Here is a 16,279-nt window from a genome sequence, read left to right on the forward strand (position 1 = left end):
TGCAATTTTAGTAAATAGGAGAACGAAATTCGTCCCAATTACTGAATTTATTGGCAGAGATATCGTTGCGATCAAGATGGAGGTTCCAACGACACGAGGAAAAACGAAGGGGTATTTTTTTTATTTGTTTTTCGTCGATCTTGTTTCCCGTGCTGAGCACCAATGCTACCGATGCCAGGAAGGCAGCTCCCACACCTAGACCCTACCTATCGACTCAGCAACTCATTAATCGAGGACCAACGGCTTTACTTGGCGTGATCAGAGATGTTATGCCTCAGAACATCCCCACCGCGCCGACTGGGATTGAGCCCAGGCCTGCTGGGGTGAGAGGCAATCACGCTTACCACTACACCACCGGCACCACTTGAGGTATGTGTTGCTTCAGCTTATTTCCCAGGAGATGTTGATGACGTCCATCCTTCTACGGTCGCATATTTTGTCAACTACTGTACAAAAATAAACACTCAATTTATAATAAGGTGCGATGCAAATGCTCATCACATACTATAATGTGGGGGAAGTACCGATATTAATAAAAGAGGTGAGGACCTTCTGAATTACATATCGTCTAATGATATTGACATATGTAATAGAGGAAATTCTCCAACATTTATCAATGTAGTTCGACAAGAGGTTCTCGATCTTACACGCATAAATTTTTTCGCCGAGATTCCAACAGCCGAGTAGTTTTGCACAGGCTTGGGAATTTTCAACCTCATGACGATAAACTATGTAACAAAGACAAAAAAAAAAGTCAACGCTCATCTAACAAGTACGATGCAACAAACTTCTGAAAAGACTGATCTACTGGGCTGTCTCTCAACGAAACATTTTCTATTCTTGTCGTTCTCTCATTTGGTCGCGAAACATCTGTTGCGTGACGTTTTATAGCGAATTTGTTTATTATCGAGGTTGGAACCAGGGCGAAACCGAACTTTTAGTCAGTGCGAACCTCTACCTGAGGTTTTAAAAATAAACGATCAAACTGACGTTTGTCAGAAAACAAGCAGAGCCGATCTTGATACCCGATCCAGGTTGGAACTGAATAATAAACATATTCGCTATTAGTTGATTCACGTACGTCGGACGACAAGATTGACGGAAACTGTTGACATGGTTATTGACGAAAAAAGTCTGTCATGTTATTCTTCCATTCTGTCGCGACAAAACTGCCGCTGGTCGTTTTCTAGTAAATGCATGTCACTTTGCATACGAGACATAACAATATTGAAATAACTGGAATTGTGTTGTTTTGACGGGATTTCACCTCTGACTCGAAGTAACTTGAATCTTGACGCTGACCTTCGTGTTTGCAAGTATCTAAGTGATTTCTAGTGATGCGTATTTTTGGAACGGACACGACTAGAAGCTGCCGAAAATCGATGTCCGACGTCATTTTGGATATTCAGTGCCATCTTGAAATCCAATATTGCGGTTTCAGGTTTCAGAAAAAGTGGGAAATACTGCCTAATCTTCTAGAATATGTATCTTTCATTCTTAAAGCGTTGGAAAGTGGCAAGCACGTTGAAGCGCTATCCACCGACTTCAGTAAAGCATTTGACCGCATCGACATACCATTATTAATCCTCAAATTACAGAAAATAGAATGGAGCCTGGACTTTTGAATTGGCTACAATCATACCTAACACATCTTAAACAAATAGTCCGCTTTCAAAATAAACTTTCAGAACCAATTTCAGTCACCTCTGGGGTACCCCAGGGTTCTCATTTAGGCCCACGACATGAAGCTCTTTATGGAAATAAGTAATTCTAGCGATGCAGAAGAATTCCAGAATGAAATCAATATATATCGCAATAGCATTTAGCAGAAAAATTGAAACACCGCATATTGAAATATCATTAGGCAACCAAATAGTAGAAAAAAAGCAAAATGGTAAGAGATCTAGGTGTAATCCTAGACTCCAAACTAACTTTTATAAAACATTATAATACTATCATTAGTAAAGCAAACAGAATGCTAGGCTTCATTAAAAGGTTCAGTCATACTTTCGAAGACCCATACACTATTAAGCTATTATATACCACATATGTAAGGCCAATTCTGGAATACTGCCACCTAGTATAGAGTCCATACATTTCCATATACGAAGAACGCATAGACTCTGTCCAAAAACAATTCCTTTTATATGCTTTACTTAAATTGAATTGGACTGCATTTCCATTACCATCTTATCAAGCGCGATGCATGCTCATCAATATACAAACACTTAAGGAGTGCCGCCAATTTGCAATGCTTTTCTTCATCAACGACATTATTTCAATGCGCATAGATTCGGCAGAAATTCTCACACAATTAAACTTTTACACACCTTGTCGATATCTTAGAACAAGGAATTTATTTTCTGAAAAATCGTACAGAACAAACTATACAAAAAAATTGCCCAATCAATGGAATGATACGCCCGTATAATTTGCATTGCGGAACTATTGACATTACTATGTCCAAGCAGCAAATAAAAACTAAGCTAAAACAGAATAGAATTAATGCATAGTATGTAAGTAAACATTGTAATAATCATTGTATGTAGTCTACACTGGCTTGACGAAATAAATAAATTAAATAAATTAAAAATAAATTAAAAATGTATATTTTTTGAATCGGGATATCCATATTGAAGGGTATTTAGCAGTATTTCCCACTTTTTCTGAAATCGGCAGCCGCCATCTTTGATTTCAAGATGGTGCTGTACATCGATTTTCGGTCTCTAGACGTCATCCCGATTCCAAAAATATCCATATTGAAGGGTATTTGGCAGTATTTCCCAACTTTTCTGAAACCGGAGCCGCCATCTTGGATTTGAAAATGGCAATGGGCATCTATTTTTGGTCTCTAAAGGTCATCCCGATTCCGAAAATATACATATTGAAGGGTATTTGGCAGTATTTCCCAACTATTCTGAAACCGGAGCCGCCATATTGGATTTCAAAATGGCGTCGGAAATTGATTTACGGATTTTAGACGTCATTTCGATTCCGGAAATATCCATATTGAAAGGTATTTGGCAGTATTTCCCAACTTTTCTGAAATCGTAAGCCGCCATCGTGAAATACCGATTCCGGAAATACCAATATTGAAGGGAATTAACAATATTCCTGCCTTTTATGAAATCTGACCTCCGTATTAGAATGGATGATTTCTTGTCGTGATGCTCCTTTTTAAATGATCTGTAGTAATTTCTTTCAGCGAACAGTATGAGTGACATATGACTAGAATAGATAGTCGCGACTAGAAATACTGGAATAAGAGACCAGCGGAGACACTGTTATGATTCCAATCGAACTGTCAAAAACGGTTCCAATCTGCAATGTTTACAAATGGTTTGCTTCAATTAGGGAGGAGTATTAAAATCGTTTAACAATCACTCATGAACTCGCTCCTCGGTGCATTGGCGAAGTCACTCGCAAGCAGTTACAAATGCAAGTGATGCCAGGATTTGCTTGGATCTTGTTGCCAAATTCATGTTTTTTTTTCTCCGCTGGTCTCTTATTCCAGTGTTTCTAGTCGCGACTGGATGGATTTTTTTTAGTGTATCTTGTCGTGCGTCAATGACAAACGCGACTAAGCTAACAAACAAATATTCTGCAGAGATATCAGCAAAAGTAAATGCCGAGGTAATCGGCTGTTGGAGATTTTACCGCGCTAGATTAAGTGTGTACGATCTGCGATGACCTTTTGACAGATAAAATTGTGAATTGGCAGGTTTCTGATGAAGAATTGTTGTCCGACCACAAGCACCTCAGGTTTGATTATAAAACCGGATCAGTAACATCAGAAGCCTTTTGAAACACAAGAAGAACTAACTGGGGTCTCTATCGTTTTTATTTAATTAATTATAATTCAATTAATGACAGACGAGGCTCGGTAGCTCAGTGGTTACCGTTTCTGCTTACTGAGCAGAAGGTCGGGAGTTCAATCCCAGGCCCGTCCCTTTCCTTGCAGTTTTTCACTTTGCCTTATTCTATACCCACTAGATTTTAATAAAAACAAATTCTTCTTTAACACCGATCGCATCACTTACCACAGTGTGGGTCCTGATCTAAAAATAGAAATTGGATGAGTGCGCGCGCGTGTGTGTGTGTGTGTTTGTGTATTATAATCGCTCTACCAAAAAACGATCCCTGCGTGTGCGTGTGCAACCTTTCCCCACATCCAACATCCCAGTGATTTCTCGTGGAAGCACAGAGGATTTCTCGGTTTCCTTCACAGCGAGTACCACGTCAACACATTCCTTCCCATTCCCTAGTTGACCTGCATTCGGACACGGCCGGCGCTGGTATTGCTAAATATTAGATCTCCAGTTCTTACACATTGAGGATAAATGTTAGTCCCAAACATCATCTGTTGGTTCTCTGTGTAATTGCAGCTGATCTGGTAATAACAGAGCAGCAACCGTGGGCGGTCAATCTGATTTTTTTTTTTTTTTTTTAATGATAATTCAATTAATGACATTCAAATTAACACGCACTCACAATTAGAAAGTGCTTCTGATGCGATCATTAACACAATGATCTCATCATATCATGCTAGTTGCCCTATTCAACATAGATCATCTAATAGGGATGTTCTGCAAATAATTGTAAACTTTTGTATGACGAGAGTCAATCTAAAACAAGAACTGCAATTTTAGTAAATAGGAGAACGAAATTCGTCCCAATTAGTGAATTTATTGGTAGAGATATCGTTGCGATCAAGATGGAAGTTCCAATGACACGAGGAAAATCAGAGGTATGTGTTGCTTGGAGGAACGACCAGATGTCCAGATGTGTTCGATAGAGTTAAAGCTACTTCTGATTAGGGTCAATACAAAAAGGTCCTAACTGAATACAACAAAGAATTGAGGCGAGCTAAACGGAAGGATTGGAGACGGGTATGTGAAGACATCAATAACGCTCCAGCGGCTGCAAGGATGCATAAAGTTCTTTCAAAAGACCATTCAAATGGTCTTGGTAGCCTAAAAAAAGGAAATGGGACATTTACTGCTGACTCTTCTGAAACATTGGAAGAAATCAGGGGAAACATCTATTTCTCTTGAATGACCACACACCCACGGAATATGACTACACCAGCTCATAGAGCAAATATTTTTCTGTCAGATGATTTAGTTAGTTTGAGTGGGTGTGTTGTCATTCGTAAGAAACCGACGATCCAAGTCATACGTTTCGGGTTAGACCCATCTGCCGGGAAATATGAAATATTCTCAGCATTACTTCAACGGGGGAAAGAAACGCTCAGTCCCCTTCTTACTGAACTATTCAAAGCCAGTGCTAATCTGAGCTACATGCCAAAAGGATGGAGAAAAGTTTTCATCTATTCTGTTAAAGACAATGGAAAAAATTCTAGATGATTTCATCAAATCAACAAGTTTAGCGAGCTTATCTCTTAGCAAATTTCAATTTGCTTATTAATCATAACGGCGATAACGGCCCTACAACCGCTTGTTAATAAAATCGAGTAATCGTTTAAAACCAAGGAAATAGCCGCGGTTGCTTTTCTCGATATTGAAGGTGCATTGGAAAATGCATCCTACAGCTCAATGCGTTCAGCTATGGAAGCAAAGGGCTTTGATAACTGCCTTATTAATTGGATAATGGCAATGCTCACAGATCGATCTTGGAGATGCCCAACTAACTATAAGGGAAGGTGAAGGGATGCCCTCAAGGAGGGGTACTATCACCCTTATTGTGGTCTTTAGTAGTAGACGAACTCCTTAAAAGTTTGGCAGAGCAAGGTTTCGAGGTAATTGGTTACGCAAATGATGTGGCCATTATGGTGCGTGGAAAATATGAAAATACGATTTCAAATCGGTTACAAACAGGCGCTCAACATGATCTTCAAGTGGTGTAGGAGAGAGGGCTTAAATGTAAACGCTTCAAAAACTGTCATAGTACCTTTCACCAAAAGAACACACATTATGTTGGTACAGCCTACTCCAGATGGGGTTAAAATTGAGTTCGCGGAAGAGGCTAAATACCTAGGTGTTACTTTGGACCGGAAATTAAATTGGAACTCTCAGCTCGATAAGGTTATCACTAAGGCTAGAAATACGCTATGGGTTTACAGTAAAGTTGTGGGGGAAAACATGGGGACTACAACCAAATATGGTAGAGTTTTTGATCTAATTTCCGTCCTACTAAGCACTTTACCTCTCTTTTTTGAACGGTTTTGAAAAAAAAAAAAAAAAATATTTCTGTCAAAGATGACTTTTAAATTTATTCACCTTTCCATACGTACCGCTGAATTTGATAAAGAGTCACACATTGTTGAGATATTGTTTAAAATCTAATACTGCTTCTTGATTCTAAATTCGTTCCACGAGTTTCAATTCCGTCCTAACGCATTGAAATGCCATTAGATTTTTTTCGTCCTACGGATAAACGTAGGATTTATGTTGTAGCTAATGAACTAACGCATCGGAACATACCTATTATTGATTTGTGCACGGTGAAATCATTGATATTATTGATCTTTTCTGATCGATATAACGGAAATGGGCGATTACGACGAAGTAGCGCTCTACCCTATACTGGATTTATTCAGTAATAGTTCGACCAAAACTTACCTATGCTGATATGGTGGCCCAAAAGAAATAAAGTAGCCGCTCAAAAGAAGTTAGGAAAACTGCAAAGACATGCTTGTATATAAATGACAGGGGCAATGAAAAGTATACCATTTGTTGCCTTGGATGCCCTTTTTCAATATTCTGCCCTTGCATCAATTTGTTAAATTACAAGCAGCAAAAAAAGCCCTACAGCTTAAACGGCAAAATTCAATTTAAGATGGAAATCTGGTAGGGCATTTGAGTATTTTTAAGGGTTTCAACCGGAAGTTGAAACTGTTGACGTTTTTTACTACACTCGCTTCGTTGTCGTGCACGACAGTCTGTTTGTATTCGTACTCTCATGCTCTACCGTCGTCTCTCTTACACAAAACAAATAGTAGAACAACATCCGAGCAAAAAGAAAATTTTCAAATAACTATAATATGACATGTGTGATTTCGTTCTTATTCGTCAATTTGGTTTAAATTAAACCATATCTGATAATAAATGTTAATACTAGGACATCGTTGCTTGCTTTTATCAGAATTCACACAAGCACAACATCAACATATCTTATTACGAAACTAAAATTCATACATTCGTGACGGTCTTCGGCGACAGTGTCGTATGACAGAGCCTGTCATATGACATTTTAGTTTGGTATTGTAATTTGATAGCTTGTTTTGAAAGTGTCAGAAGCAAAGGCAGTCAATTTTCACAGAAAATGTATCGACTACGGTGACCGCTTACAAGACTGCTTTCAACTTAAATTCAGCTGTCAATATAGGGGAGGATTGGATGGTAACGAAGACAAACTATGACGTTGAAGGGAACGGTGGTTGAATCAAGCCATTATATATGGGAATCTGGTGGTCCAAATATACGTCCAGGATCTATTGTATTTTACACCGACGGATCGAAAACGGGTGAAAATACTGGAGCTGGGGTCTATGGCCCTGGAAAGTAGTCCCATAGTATTTCATGTGTGTGTGTGTGTGTGTTTCAATGTGTGAATATCTGCCTAATAAAGAAATACAGGATTGCTAAGATCTATATATTCTCGGACAGCCAAGCAGCACTTAATGCGCTTTGGGCGTTTACTTATCGATGAAAGCTAGTGTGAGAATGCATTTTTTCTTTAAAACAATTTACCGAAAGGAAAGAAGTTACATTATACTGGGTGCCCTGTCATTGTTGTATTGTAGGAAATGAAAATGTCGACAGTCTAGCAAGACAAGCTTCTGCATCGAGCTTCATCGGTCCGGAACCATTTTGTAGAGTCCTTGAGTGCGTTCTGAGGATGGAACTGGGAAACTTCTGTGGTAGAATTTAACTGGAATGCCACGGATACATCCAGACAACCCAAAAAAATTTATAACACCGACTGCTGCCAAAGCTCGGATCTTACTTAATCTTAGAATAAATTGGATTGGAAAAATTCAGTTTATCGACTGTCGTTTGTCATTTTGAAAACGAAACTGCTGAACAAATACTCTGCAATTGCGGAGCACTGTTCAATCAAAGAATGTCAATATTTGGAAAAGGGCTATTAGAACCAGGCTTTCTTCCAGAGTAGCCTGTGCGTGTGAACGAGCATAACGCTCATTTTTTTTTACTCGGAGTTGTTTATGTCTATTTGGTTATTAATCCGGCTAACATTTTCTAAGGTGGCCAAGAACGCGATTATTCGTTTCAAAAGGAATCAAACCATCTATGCAGAAGAAGCCCTGAGAGAACTGCATCCCATTCCCAAGGGATACTGGCTGTACGTCATGCTGCTGAACTGACTGCGATTTGCCGCTGACATACGGTTTCGAAAATTAAGAGGAACCAAGATATTCCATTGTTCGTCGTATTCGCGTTAAGAAATTGAAAGTTGCTGGACCTGATACTTGGCTACCTTCACTTCCCAGACAACCAGAAGTCGTATAACAATGTACAGACAGTATCGTAAATTGCTACAGTTTAAGTCAAAATCGCATATTAGAATGGCATACCTCGCATTATGTTTAAGTTAAATCGTATAGAATGCAAATTTCCGACTTATATGCGATGACTCATTTTTCCGTCGTACTGTATCACAAATTTAATTGGATTACATCGTAAGACTTTTCAAAATGGATTTGTTATTACAGATCAAATCGCATATGATGTTAAATCAACTCGTTTAAAATTAAACAAAAATATGCACGTATATGGCCTCCACTTTTGTACGTATAAGCCATTTCTTTGCATTCTATACGACTTGTTTGTTTGTATATATGTTTGTATATCACGAAAACAACTTTGAATATACGTGCATTCTGGTTGTCTGGGTTGTATCCAGCAGTCGGCTACAGCCGATTATCAAACTGGTTCTGCATAGGACGGGACTAGTTTATGTTGATCCCCATCAAGCGTAACGTCTTTGATTGGAATTAAAATGCAACAATAGCACGGATGCTTCCTGTGGATTCATTTGGACTAACTTGGTGAGATCGTATCTGATTTTATCTATTTAAACTAAATTTACATGATTCTCTTAAATTTGACAAATTCTTAATGGAGTTTTCTCCACGCATCCCATTGTTGTGTCTTTGAAATCATCATTGAACGCCAAATGGATTGTCTGTACATTTTTGAGCATGTGTGGTGGAACATTACTGTAAATCATATGTGTTAAAACATTATATTATATACTGGGGGGGGGGGGGGGGTCAGCCTAAGGGAATCAAAAGATTTGTTGACTGGACGAGGGTTCGTGGATTTGCCAGTCCCTTCTCACGTGATTACAGATGGCCATCTGGTCGTTTTGCCTTCCAAAGGTCTTCAATTTTACCCTGCTGCAACAAACCATCAGGCAGAACTTCACAACCGGTAAAGTATCTTCAGACATTGGTAATCCTTGCACTGATGGTGGGTTCCATTCACATCACATCACATTAGAACCAGGCTTGAGCCGGCGCCGGTGGTGTAGTGGTAAGCGTGACTGCTTTCTCACCCCAATGGGTCTGGGTTCAATCCCAGTCGAGGTCGGTGGGATTTTTCTGAGGCATACAAATCTCTGGTCACGTCTTCCTTCGGAAGGGAAGTAAAGCCGTTGGTCCCGGCCCATGTGTGTTGATGAATGGGTGCGATATCCTACGCAGGTGTGGAAGCTGCCTTCCTGCACATTCGATTGCCGTCAATGGATGGCAATCGATGTCCGTCGGTGATTGGCACTAGATTGCGGAACCGAGACCGACGTTAAATAAAGGAAAGAATGAAAAGAACCAGGCTGGCTTCCACTCACTTTCTATTAAAAAGTGTTTTTCGGAATTTTGGAATCATTAGATGTTATAATTATATTTTGTACTTGTTAGATGCAAGAAGAGGTTGAAATGCTAGTGTTTGTCACATAAAACCTGTCACATTCGCTTTCAGATAGTCACAATCTGCAATTTTATGACCCGCGCTCACTCTGAGTAAACGCTCACGAATAAAAAAAATCGCTGATTGTAATACTCTGAAAGCGAAATTGACAGGTTTCATGTGTCAAGTAAACAATTTGCAACCTCTTCTTTTAACTTACAAGTATCATAATAACATCTAACGATTTTATAATTCCGAAAAAAAATTTTTTATAGCAAGTGAGTGGAAGCAACCCTGATTAGAACCCTTTGAAATTTGGCAAAGCAATCCCAATAGGGGTTTTTTTAACACGTTTTTTTAAATAACCCGGTTAAAGAGTCAAAGTGTTTTCTGAGGAATGGACTTCGCCAAAAAACAAACTTGGAAGTGTACTTCACCTGGGAAGTGTTCACCGGACAATATGTGTACATATTTTCGGAACGGGAACGAAGTGTTGAGGCCGGAAACCGATGATTCACGCCATTTCGGAATCCAAGTGGTGACTTTCGGTCTATGAAAAACTGTCGAATACCCTACAATATGCGTATTTTCGAAACGGGGATGACATGTAGAAACCGGAAATGCCAAATAGCCATTATTATGGATATTTTTGGAACGGGAACGACGTATAGAGGCCGGAAACCGATGGTCTTCCGGTTTATAAGGTGCCAATTAAATTTTATGCAATATGTTTTTGAATATTTTCGGTAATCTGTAATTCATTTTATTACATTGACAGGAATTGTATACATTGAATACTGAACAACATGTGATACCAGCGAGTTGGTTGTGGAATGCATGTAGCACTAGAGGTTTTCTAACAAATGGTAATGGCCTCAGCATAACTGGAACTCACCTAACATAACTGGAACTGGAACATAACTGAAGCACGTTCTCTAGTGAAAGAGCAGAATTTAATTTGAAGCTTAATTTAAAAGGTCTACTTCAGGACATAACGCACACTAGTAGTTGCTGTTGCAGAGTTGATAACTTAACGTCTACGATGTTTAATTGGCTAAAAATCGATTTTAGTAACAACGATTCTTCATTCACTTGGTTATGAGAGACGAACCAGCCCACGGCTAAAAGTCTCTCTAGTAAAGGAAATATAAAAAAAACTTCATTCACTTGGTTTCATTACCTTTGACCAGCAACAATTTCAATTCCAGTATGTTAGGTACCATTGAGGCCATTACCATTCGTTAGAAAACCTCTAGTGCTACATCCACTCCACAACCAAGTCTCTGCCCAAGTAACATTGCAAGCTTTATGGAGGATTTATAGCATTATACAAGTCTTAATCATGGTCTACAGAACCATTATAAAACCAAAATTGTTACTTGGGTGGTATCAGCTGTTGTTAAAAATTCAATGTATACAATCCCTGTAAATGAAATAATTAATTAGTGTGCATTTCGCACCAAAATCGACTACTGTTCTAAAAATAATCCCTCAAAACTTCATTCGCTCATACTAGAAAAAATAAAAATTAATAATTATCAATGTTCTATTGCCACTAGTATGTCGATATGATACTCTATTGTAAAATGTAGCACTTTCTTACATCTAAATGGCAAATATTAATATTTATTGAACTTTGTGAAAACAATTCTGAGGGATTACCTTATTACGTTGTTTTTCCTTTTAATTCTACTGCTATTGTATTCTAAATAGTAGTAGAACTAAAAGCAAAAACAACGTAACAAGGTATACAATTATTCACTAAAACGCTCATCAATCAATTTAGAATCTGAGGGTTTATTTTTAGTCTACTTTGGTGCAAAATGTGCAATACCGATTATCGAAAATAAACGTTAGGGGAACTGGATGTGATGTCGGCCTAATTGCCCATAATTTGGGCCCATACATAAATTCAGCAATCGACTAAATTTTCAATAGCGTCACAATGACGCGTTTATCTAGATAAAATTGATAAACAGCAGATTTATAGCAATGGGCCCAATCTTAGATCCATATGCCAACATTAGAGCCGTTTTCCCTATTTAAAATTTTCATCAAGCCGGTGATTCTAAGGATGGTAAAAAATCATAGGTTGCTCAGTTTTTTTAAGGATTTAGAAGCAAAGCTTTTACTGCGTGCATATTTTATTGATGGTCTTCAAACACCCCGGTAACTGCTTTAACTTAACTGATTACCTGGATCATAAAATGTCTTGAACCTGTGAATTTAGAAAAATATGAATGGTTTTCTACACCTGGAGTTTTTTCTGAAAAACGACTGAAAAATCAGGGAAGTTAGTTTTCTTCATTGAGTCGACACCCTGACACTAAAAATGCAAAAAAAGACACATCGTTCAATCAACAACTGGAAAAGCGCTAATAGAACATGTATTAAAAAATGTCGTTATAGTTAGGACGTTATGGCCACGAAGAAGAGGAAGTATAATCATAAGAAGGCGAATAATAGAAGGTGATTTGTTTATTCTTATTGCTGCAAGTTTCTATATATTTAAAAAAAGTATTACTTGTGTATTTGAAATACACAATCATGATTTATTTACATTCCTTTCTATCTCTTTGCAATGCCATAATTGTAAGTTAAACTCTGGCTTGCTGACGTTATAAATAATTCATTCCTTGCTTGATACTTATTCCCTTCGTCTCTTGCTGTTGGTAATCAAACCAATAAGTGTCTGTTTAATTATCCCGTCAATTGAATGCAAGAACGCTTATTGAACCAGAAAACCGAACTCACAAGGTGAATGCTGATTCCGGGCAGTAATTGAAACCTGCACACAATCGTCCAGTCGCCCGTGTTTTTGTTCTTATAAGTTGTTTTCTGCTCTATGGAAAAATAAACTTATCCATAATAAGAATTCCTGCTCATCATCGTACTACCGGTCGCCATGTATCCAATAAAAACATGCGATGGTCTCAGCAGCAGTTCAACCACGGAGAGTGTACGTGTTTTGCTTCAATTCTTCCATCCCGGGGTTCGAACTTTATTTTGATCGCCATTCCACTTTGAAGGTCATTTTTGTTTTTCATTTACAAACTCTACAACTATTATACACTATCCGCAATATTTTGAACTCTCGAAGCATTCGCGACTCATTCAACTTCATTTTTGCTTTGCAGAGATGATTCCTAACACTAATACATACCCACAGTAAGCTTACTAGTGGATCTCATTTTTTATATAAAAAAAATGAGCACTCACTTTCAGACCTTCGTTCATTGAGCAGTAACCGGCAAAACTTGATGTACAAAAAGCAAACAAAACAACTGAACTCAATTTGGTGTGGACTGTGAGAACTTGTCTTTAGGGGCTAACCGCCATCATGTGGCAAAGTGTAGCTCTCCAAGTCCCCATTGCCACCACGTTGGACGTTGGACGTTGGACGGCGGCAGCGCATGGCAGTCTTCTAGACGCGCAGCAACCAACCGCCCCGACTCACGCAACTTATTATCCATCAACAACGTTTTTGTGTGTTGTTTTTCGCAATCGATCGTGGCGGCGGCATGTCGTGTTGTTGTTGTTATTGGTCGATCAGTGTGGGTTTATTTTCTGGTTTCTTCGCGACTCGAGGGTAAACTTTACAACCGGACTTTATCGTACGTATGTAATGTGTGTATTTTGGTCTTTGTTTAGTTTGATGGTGTTATCAAATTATGATCGCATGGGGAATCAGAAGTGTGAGTTTTTTTTTCAATGTCTATTGTGATGTGTGCTATGAGCTATGTGGCTTTGCGCGACCAAACTAACCATGGACAATGAAAACAAATGATCGTCGATGATGTAATATTGTTAAAGACAATTCTATCCTTCTTCTAGTATTTGACCATGTCATTATGTGTCACTTCAATATATGGATCCTGTAATTCTGTTGTTATTCATTGATTTCATTCATAGAGCATTTCCAGACAAAATAGCGATTTTTTATCAACCTTCTCCGATTTGTCTGAAACTTTGGCGTAATTGTTTGTTATGGGCCATGATTTACATTTTGCTAAAATTCGGCCATTTTGGATCTTGTAAAATTTTCAAAATGGCGTCTTTAAAATTAAAAACCAAATGTTCCACGGCATAGGCATTTCTGATCGAATTGACATCTGAGACAAAGTTGTAGAGACAAATAATGTCTTTCAGAGAAAAATAAACAAAAAATGTGTTTATCATTTTTTAGCAAAAATAAAAAAAAAAAACAAAAATCACACTCTGCACGAAGCTTAATATTTTCGTTAAAAAAAAGCTTATACAGGGTTGGAAGCGAATCACTTTTTTCAAGCCAGAAACTGAAAGTCTCCCTTGTTTAAAGCCAATTCACTGAAGTTACTCTTTCTTGCAATCAGTCACTATTTTCAACTCTTTTAGCGTGAATTTATGTCAAGATTAATCATTCTTAATCATAGGATGTTAAAAAACTTTCTCTACACTGAGCGAATTTACCATGTCGTCATTGCATGGTTAATCATTCAGAGCTATCCGATTTCTTTAACATCGAAAATAATATAAGATACCCGATTGACTGATAATTAACATTCAATGGGATGATTCATCATACATATCATAAAAGAAAATAACATCAACCACTAAATGAAGTACCGTTCACATTTTGAAAGGTATTAACAATAAATGAATTCAAGAAAAGAAATGAACTAAAATCATCCAAGTGAACCCCATAACGAAAATCATACAACAACTGTCATGCGATTCATTTTCATATCGTTTCAGTCTCCCATTGCGTTTTGGCCTCACCATTTTGTATTCGCAGCTTGTTGCGACTCTCTCGAATAGCAGTGCACAGTTTTTTTTTTCGCATACCACGGGGAGTGTCACCTTTTTGGAGACGAGAAAAAAGTTTTCGGATTCAAGTGGCAAAAAGATATCTACCCGTTCCGTTCCCGTTTGATTTGAATGTTTTAGTGCCCGCGGATTGTTCGCGATTCAGCCCTTCTCGAGGAGGTGGTCAGCAACTTCGAGGAAAGCAAGTACAAGAACGCCGACCTGAGCCTTTCGTACTATGGCAAGTCACCGGACGCGTGGAGTGGTGCAAACTGGACAAGTGGGCCATCGACAGAAACGTGAAATCAAAAGACATCCGCTTGTTGATTCAAATTCCTAGACTTCAGTAAGTTACTGGGTGGGGAGGTCTATTGTTTCAAGCAATACGATTCTAACAAACTAAATTTATCTTCCAGTGACATCTTCAAGACCAACCAGCTGATGAGCTCGTTCGAGCAGATTTTAGACAACATTTTCAAACCGCTTTCGACGCCACAAACAACCCGAACCAGACATCCGGAGTTGCACAAGTTCCAGTACAGCACGTGATTGGGTTCGATTCCGTGGATGACGGGTCCAAACTGGCGAATCCACTGTTAGATGGGGACGTGACCACGCCGGATCAGTGGACGGAGGACGAGAACCCACCGTACGCGTACTAAATATACTACATGTACGCCAACATGATGGTGCTGAATCACTTCCGCTCGGAGCAGGGCATAAGTACGTTCGTCTTGCGGCCGCATTGCGGCGAGGCCAGCCCAGAGCAGCATTTATTGTGCGGTTATCTGATGGCGATAAATGAATAAAACAATTGTTCAACTTGTAAAACAAAAGCGTTTCATTTACAACATTAATTTACAGTTCCAACGATTTAGAAGAGATATATTTCATTATGATCACAATTTTTAAACTGTAACATAAGCTCAATGATCAATGATAATCAAACGGTTTGTTCATTGCAAGTCTTCCTAATAGTAGAGCTGATGGTGTACAGTGTGCAGAATGAAAATCATCCTGTTTAAGAATTGACGCTATTCAGTTCTTCTGTGCTTTGAGAGCTGAATCAGAGAATGATAACCTTTCTCAAATAGAAAAAATAATTCGTATGGGGCTCAGGTGAAGCAATAATCATACATTCATGTATCGACAATTTGCTTCAGTGTAGATACACTGAAGGCTGTCTACTCATTTGGATAAATGAAATTCCCTGGGTGGCCCAGGTTTTTCCCAGGTTTATAATAAGAGCTATTTTTCAAATGCGTTAAAAATATGTTTTTTTTTTTTATGGTAAAACAACAACAACAGCAATTAACGCACAGGTTTTTAAGACATGACAATCAGTTAATGGATTTTATACGTTAAATTTTAAAGTTTAACTCTTACTTAATTTTAGTACAGGGTGTCTACTACCTGAAAAAAATCTGGAAAACCGGGAATTTACAGGGAATTTTATTTTTTCTGGAAAAACCTGGAATATTCAGGGAATTTTGGTTCTACTCAGGGAATTTTCCAATTATCACTTCATTCAGAGAGTCTTGTCACGCTCGCTCTTCGCTGATTTGTATGTGGAGGATCAAAATCGTCGTAAAAAGGAAACAGCC

The 16,279-nt window shown here is 38.4% G+C and overlaps 1 protein-coding gene and 1 pseudogene across 1 annotated transcript in view; one reads left to right on the forward strand and one right to left on the reverse strand.

The window, feature by feature from the left end:
• The window catches only part of LOC135704403 (glutathione S-transferase theta-1-like), a 37,563-nt gene that overhangs the window by 4,410 nt on the left and 16,874 nt on the right, over nucleotides 1-16,279 (reverse strand). The window lies entirely within an intron of this gene.
• Nucleotides 4,715-15,518, forward strand: LOC135704405 (AMP deaminase 2-like; annotated as a pseudogene).

Source organism: Ochlerotatus camptorhynchus, unplaced genomic scaffold (assembly GCF_037179485.1).
Source record: "Ochlerotatus camptorhynchus isolate MF236.1 unplaced genomic scaffold, CSIRO-AGI_Acam_v1.1 ptg000239l, whole genome shotgun sequence".
Lineage (NCBI taxonomy): Eukaryota > Metazoa > Arthropoda > Insecta > Diptera > Culicidae > Ochlerotatus > Ochlerotatus camptorhynchus.